The following is a 7,827-nucleotide window of genomic DNA, read 5'->3' as shown; positions in this document are numbered from 1 at the left end:
AAAAACATAGAAAAGATATTGAATGATGAAGTGGGGAGATTAATATCTCTGTATTGACTGACATGCATGGCATTCCCTTTTGAAAAAGCAATGTAATACACTGTAAAGTTATATGTAATGCAATGTAGCATAAAGAAGATTATGATGATAATAAAAATAACAAAAAATCTACAAATAGATCTACCATATGATCCAGAAATCCCACTCCTCAGTATCTACCCAAAGCACAGAAGAATTCTTCATTGGAACAGTGCTTGCACATCGATGTTTATTGTGGCACTATTCACAATTGGTAAGACATGGAACCAACCCAAATGCTCCCATATGGATGAGTGGATTGAAAAACTGTGGCACATATACTCTATGGAATACTACCAACAAAACCCTGGTCTTTGACAGAAAGTGGAAGAATATGGAAGATTTACTGCTGAGTGAGGCAAGCCAGGATATGAAGGAGAGACATTGTAGGTCCCCATTTAACATATACCAAATGTCTGCACTCTATGACTGAAACTGATTGACTAACGGTTGTTCAAACACAAGAGATGGGTGTGAATGTCAGATGAGGTGTGTGTGGACGAGTGGGGTCTAATGAAGGACATTTGGAGAAGGGATGCAGAGGTAGAGCATTGACGGGATGGGGAGGTGTGATATTATCGGTTGAAGATATTTTGACCAACGGGACTGGGGAGAAATGTTCACATATTGAAATGCTCACATTGTAAGCTAAACAATGTGATTGAATGTATATACAAAATAAATAAATTTATAAAAAATAAATATGGGAAAAATATATACATATATATGAAACTAGAAATGGAAAATTATTGATGATAACATGTATGATTAAGCTACTATGCAGCATCTTCTAGATGGGAAATTACATTTTTTATGCTGTGACAATGCTCAGTGAATGAATGTAAATTAATTAACTTTAAAAATAAGAAATAAAAAATGTTAATAATTAAAAAAAAGAAAGGTAACCTGGGACAGATTTAGCAGGAGAGCCTGATACTGGGTTGTATGTGCGTTTGACACCCAGCTTTCCAGTGTGCTTCAGAAGAGTGCAATGAACTGCAAGTCCTGCCCTAGAGTCAGCTTTGAGGCCTCTTTAATGAGGATGGTGGTTGCCACTATGGCTTGCAAGCAGTTTGGCCATCCTGACACAACTGGGTCCAGTCTCTTAGACAAGTAGGAAACTGGCTGTTTCCAAGGTCTCAAGGTCTGTGTCAAGACCCCCTTGGTGATTCCCTTAGCCTCTGCCACATGTAACTGGAAAGGTTTCACAATATTGGGGAGGCTTAGGGCCGGGGCACTCACCAGAGCAGTTTTTAGGGCCTGGAAGGCTCATTCCTCCACTTCTGTCCATTTTAACTCAGGGCCTTTACCCCCAGTTGCAGTGTAAAAGAGGCTTGACTATCTCAGTAAAACCCAGGATCTATATGTGGCAGTATCCCTCTGTTCCAAGCAACTCTTTGACTTGCTGCTTTGTGGTAAGGGTGGGAATCTTGAGGATGGCTTGGATCCAACCTGAGGAAAGAGTCCACTTACTGCCCTTTAAATTGTAGCCCCAGTGGGTGGCCAGGGGGCGGGGTACAAAGTAGAGCCTTTTTGGCTGAGACTCGGTAGCCAAGATCAGTGAGAGTCCACAGCAGGGACCAAGTGTCCTGGATACATTGCTCCTTGGTTTCCACTGCCAGGAGAAGATCACCCACGTACTGGAGCAGGGTCACCTCTGGGTGCATCTGTTTAAAGGCAAGCAAATCCTGACCCAGGGTCTCATCAAAAACAGTAGGAGTGTTTTTGAACTCTTGTGGAAGCTGGGTCCAGGTCCATTGTCTTTTCAGCCCCATTTCAGGGTCTGTCCATTCGAAGGCAAAAGTAGACTGACTTAGAGGTGAAAGGGGCAAAGTGAAGAAGGCGTCCTTTAAGTCCAAGACAGTATATATTTGCCGTGTCAGAGGCAGATTTCTCAGGAGGGTTTATGAGTTTGGAATAGTAGGATGTATAGTCTCTGTCCTCTTGTTTACCTCCTGCAGGTCTTGCACTGGTCGGTAATCATCTGTCCCTGGCTTCTGGACAGGCAAAAGTGGAGTGTTCCAATACTTGCAGGGAACTAAGATCCCTGCCTCCCCTATCCTCAGGATATGCTTAACAGTACCAATCTTGGCTTCCCAGCTTATAGGATACAGGCAGAGGTGGACTAGGGTAGCCTGGCTAGAAAGTTGCACAACAGTAGGTGGATGATGCTTTGTCAGGCCAGGTGGGTTGGATTCCACCCAAACTTCAGGTATTTCTCTCTGCAAGATACTCAGTAGGGTGGTATTGTGTCTTAAGGAGAGTTCTTCTGGCAAGAGAAGATACTCTTCTCCAAGAGGCACAATTATAAAAAACTGGTGGGGTCTTTGATGAAAGATATCTTGGGACTTTCCTCCTGAAAGCTGATGGTGGCTCACAATTTACTTAATAGATCTCTGCCCAAGAGGGGATAAGAGCAATCTGGCAAAACCAAGAATTGATGGGTAACGGTGCCTGATCCCAAATTGGTTATTCGATATTCGAGCCTGGATCCAGGGGTGTTCTTTAATCTTTCTTGTAGCCCCTTGAATGGGGGTTTTTGATTTTAAAAGGGGGCCCTCAGGCCCCTTCAGGACAGAATATGTGGCCCCTGTATCTATCAGAAAGTTAGTAGGCTTTCCTTTGATTTGTAAAGTCACCATGGACTCCTGGGGGGGATTCATCTCAGAGCCATAGCCCCGTCAGTTGGGTCCTTCTGTCAGGATGGGGGCCACTCCCCTTCCCCTGGGGCAATCTCTTTTCAGGTGGCCTCATCCCCCACAATTATAACAAACCTTCTTGTCTGAGCAAGTCTTTGCCAGATGGCCCAGCCACCTGCAATTAAGATAGTGTAATTGAACTCTTTTTGGCCCTTCATCCTGGGGCCATGGGAGCCTCTCTCTTCCTTGTAAGTACTGCTTGGGCTCTTCTCTCTCCCCTCTTATGGCAGTGACCAATACTTTTGCTAGTTTGAGGGTATCTTGGTTTCCCTCATCTTCTTGGTTATTGAAGACCATTTGGGCCAACTCCACCAGTTCTGACAGCACCTTCCCCCCAACCCCCCCCAGCTTCTGAAGCTTCCTTCTGATGTCTGGGACCAGCTGAGTCACAAAAGCTATGTTTATTGCTTGTATGTTCTCTGGGGCCTCTGGGCCAATGGGAGTATAACACCAGTAAACCTCAAAGAGCCTTTCAAGGCAAGTTGCAGGTACCTCATTTGGACCCTGTATGGTCTTGCTTACCTTGGACAGGTTAGTAGGCTTTTGGGCTACCACTTTTATTCTTCCTAGTAGAGTCCGGCAATACTGCTCAAGAGCCTCCTTACTGTGATCAGAGTGGATATCCCACTCAGGTCAGGATAAGGGAAATACATCCTCCACCAGGATTGGTCAGCCAACTGCTCATCATCAGGACCTAGGACCAGCTTCTGAGCCTCCCTCTTAATTTGTTCCCTTTCCTCCAATGTGAATAAGGTCTGGAGGAACAGTTGACAATCATCCCAGGTTGGCTAGTGGATGAAAAAGACAGTCTCCAAAAGAGAGATAAGTCCCTGGGGGGTTTGTGAAAAGGATTTTGTTTTTTCCAATTGCATAGGCTGCTAGATGAGAAGGGGACATAGATCACAAAAGAGCGATCATTGGCATCCCTCATGAGAGGCTGTTGAAGGGCGAGCATGGAGGCTCCATGGGAAAGAGCAGCACGGGAGTCCCCTGGGAGGGGAAGTTGTAGTATATCACCTGCTGCAGTGGAGTCAGACGCCTGGTAGGGTGTCCCTCTCTGGGTATGTGGCAGGCTAGAAAAGGGCCTCTGGAATTTAATAGCCAGAGATGGTGATATTTGGCATCCCTCATGAGAGGCTGTTGAAGGGCGAGCATGGAGGCTCCATGGGAAAGAGCAGCACGGGAGTCCCCTGGGAGGGGAAGTTGTAGTATATCACCTGCTGCAGTGGAGTCAGACGCCTGGTAGGGTGTCCCTCTCTGGGTATGTGGCAGGCTAGAAAAGGGCCTCTGGAATTTAATAGCCAGAGATGGTGATCTCATTTCCCCTTTTTCTAATGGATCTGAAGTCAATTTGACCATTTGATCCATTGGATCCATTGGAGGGGCTGAGGTTTGGATGGCCTCCATAGTGTGGGGGGATGCCTGTCCTACATTGGGTGGCAGCTCTGAGACTATGGAGTCGAGCAACTGACAAAACCTATTTCCCTGTTTGCATGGCGGATCAGTTATGTCTCCTTGGCTTGGGGATAGGCACAGCAGCTCTGCCTCGCCGCTGGTTGGAGGAGAAGTTGATGAGGAAGGGTATGGTGGATGGTCAAGGAAAAAGGGATCCTCTACAGGTTCAGGGAGAACCAGATAACTGCCTTTCTGTTGCTCCTTCTGCTTTCAGGGCCTGCCTTCTGCTGTGCCATCTCCTGAGAGGGCAGAACAGATTTTTGGTGGATTTCCTCTTTGACAATTATGTAACCATTTGGGGTTCTGACAGACTAGATCTATCCAAACTTGGATATAGGTAATTTGGTCTGGGTGGCTAGGATTTCCATAGACAATATGTCAGAATTGTTGGGCTATGAGCAAGTCTAATGTCCCCTCTGGGAGCCAGCCAACTCCAGTATTTAGCTGGTAAAATCTCTCTAATTCAAAAGTGGTTACAGTGGACCCATAATCTTTTCCTTCCTTTTTAAAGTACTTAAAATTGTCCAAAAAACAATCAAGGGGAGTCTGATGTGAGGATGTTCCCTGACCCATGTATGAAGTTAGGTTTGGTGAACTCGAACAATGATAAACAGGCTCACAAAGTGTTAATTCACAGAGTAGACTAAAAGAGATGGAATTGGACAACAATTAACAATATGAAGAACCTGACACAAACTGCCCTAAAGAGGAGACAAACCCTGTAATCAACCCCCGTCCACTGCTGTGGCAGGGGATTGCATCTAGACCCAACCTCGGAGAACAATGGGGCATCCAGTTTTAGTCACAAGTCAGATGATGACAAACGTTTTAGCCCCACACTGGCAAGGAAGAAGGTGCTGCAGATTATCCCAAGCAGAAAGTAACTCCCCCCATGTACGTTATCATGGCACAGGGTCAGTGGTCCTCGCTGCTATGTGGGACCAAACTCAGACTCTTGGATATGGTGCTTTTCCATTTCTACCCAATGAGTCTTTCCCTGGGGGCTCTGGGATCTGAGCCCTCTTTCTGTGACCAGTCACCTCCTTGGAGTCCACTTCCCCTGAGTGGGCTCCTCCTCCTATGGGCCCTTAAGCCCATAGGAACAGCAAGGTTGGCAGATAGGGCTTCCAAACAATCAACAGACAGAGGAAGACAGACACAGGCTCATTTCTCCAATCAGAAATTTTACTCCAATTCCAGTAGCAATGGCTCTTGATGTCCAGTCCAGTCCATTTATACCCAAGTGCCAGAGGAGCAGCTGATGTAGCCAATTTGGGAAAAAGGACTCTTACCCAAGTCCAATAGCCTTGACCTCTGGCCAGATGCCAATTCCTGAAGGCCCTAACCTCACAAATTGCCCTGTCTATCATGGGGATAGCAATTAGGGTGAGACTGCAACCCCACAAGGATGGCGTTTCTTTACTCACTTGCCAGAGTCCCTCTTTAATCAGAGAGGTATGGATTTTCCAATACTCCCATGCCTCAGGGAACACCTGGAAGCAAGGACACAAGGGTGGGGGGATGTGAGCTTCAGCAAAAGGGCAATGATCAGGGCTATTGAAGTGATATAGAATGAAGAGGAACCACACTAGTGTGTATGCGAATTCCTCCCAATAATGACCAGAGTCTTGGATAATTCTCCCAGATTGAGTGGGGAGATTAAACAAGAAGTGAGACAGAACCTCAACCTAGTAGTCAGTTAAGAAGAAGCCCGTCGGGAAGTCAAGAAAGGTTTGTCGAGAGACAAAGGAAGCAAGGTTTGTCACAGCACCAGATCTGGTGAATTAATTTGAAGACCTTGGGATCCAACAGAGCCTCAGCAACCTATTCCAAAAATCCAGTCCCCAATCTTTGAGGGCAAAGGGCACAGCCTGACATATGAATAGGGTACTGGTCCAGGGCTTCCTGGCTGCAAACACTAACCCCATGGTGTTGATAGTCCTGGATCTTCTCTAAACACCAGATGTTAACAGCTCTAATCTCCCAGACTGCTCTATCTAAGATAGGGTAGGACAGGCAAAGGAAGCAAAGTTTTCCCAATAAGGGGAGCCTCTCTTCTCTCAGCAACTCTGCTGGAACAGACTTAGATTTATAGTATTTAGCAGTTTCCAAAAACATACGGCCATCTGGGAAGTCAGAGAAGCATGGAAAGAGAGCTGGGGGGAGGGGTACTCCCATCCAGTCAGGGGACAGCGAGAAATCTCCTGGAGGAGAGGATGACAAATAATTCAAAAGAGCCTCACAGGGGCTTGTGCAAATTCCTCCCTATAGTAACCAGAGTCCCTGACAGCCCTGACCCTCATGGTTGGTCTATGGAACAGAAAGTGAAATAAGAGCTCCTTCCTAAGCTCTCCCAAGAAGAAACAGTCTAGAAACTGAATGAAAGTCTCCCGGTCACAGAGAATTCAAGACTTAAGAGAAGTGATAAAGATGCTGGAGGGTCTCGAAGACCTCCAGAGTTAAGACTGAGTGAGCATTCGCCTCCAAAAACACGGCCCCTAATTTCCTAGGGCATAAAGATCTGCCAGACATAAAGAGTATCCGAGATAAAACACAAGGAACAACTGAAAACAGAGCTCACTCACCGACAGATGACGCCCCCCCGCCTCTGACCTGGCTTCAGGAGATTGTCAGTGGCTCAAGTACCAACCAGAAAATCCAGGCCAGACCCCCAGGGCCCTGATAAAATCAGGGGCCACCTCCCTGGAACTCAGGCTTAATCCTGGTGGCCCTCGGCCAGGGCCAGTGCCCGGACTGAAGATCTCACTGGGGCCTCCAATTGTTATGGCGCAAGATCATCAAGGATTGGGACCACTCAAATTTGAGAATTTATGAGCCTTTATTCCTGGCCAGGAACTGATACCACACACTGCACAAAGACAGTGTCAAGAGGACAGCCCTGTCCTGCAATTTCACAGAGCATTTAAGCACAACTCTGCAAAGGGGATTTCCAGCTTTTGGGGGAGAGGTCCATATGTCACTAGGTAGGGACTTTCCAGTAAGGAAGGGAAAGGAGGAAGGGTTCTGGGTAGGGGTCGTAGGTGTGATATGCACAAGGAGAACTTAGGTGGGGAATTTGTCCATGGGAGGAAAGGCCACAAGGATTTCTGGGATGGCAGCTGCTAGGGTTGTGAAACTGCAAGGTTACAAGGGGTGCATAATTTTCAGGTATACTGGCAATGGACTGGCAAGTTTTGCAAATGTCTTACAGAAGAAAAATGGTTGTTAATCTCTTAGCCTAGCAGATTCCGTTTTATGATTAGCTATGTTATTTTTCCCGAGGCTTGCTATTGCCTCTGCAACCAAATGGTTTTAAGTCCATATACCAAGAACCCAGATCAAAATCATGATGGTTCATGAGACTCTCAAATTTCTCTGTCATTATGAAACTCTTATTGCCTTTCCATTCGAAATGTTGAACTTGTGTAAACAAAGAAGAAAACTGGCATCAAGAGGAAAGATAGTTCGCTCATGGATTCTGCAAACTAGCCATTTTGAGGAAACAGAAAGAAAGACTTCCCACAGATAATTAGGCCTCCAGCACACAAAATTCGCATGGACAGGCAAAGGGAAGAGGCCTTCTTGAAGTCACAGC

At 46.3% G+C, this 7,827-nt stretch overlaps 1 pseudogene; it reads right to left on the bottom strand.

Moving 5' to 3' along the window:
* Positions 1-7,614, bottom strand: part of LOC102471214 (mitogen-activated protein kinase 6 pseudogene) — a 25,334-nt pseudogene extending 17,720 nt beyond the window's left edge.
* Between the last annotated feature and the right edge of the window lie 213 nt (positions 7,615-7,827).

Source organism: Tupaia chinensis, unplaced genomic scaffold (assembly GCF_000334495.1).
Source record: "Tupaia chinensis unplaced genomic scaffold, TupChi_1.0 Scaffold139113_1, whole genome shotgun sequence".
Lineage (NCBI taxonomy): Eukaryota > Metazoa > Chordata > Mammalia > Scandentia > Tupaiidae > Tupaia > Tupaia belangeri.
The sequence above is the reverse complement of the archived record's forward strand: the minus strand, read 5'-3'. Positions and strand labels throughout refer to the sequence as shown.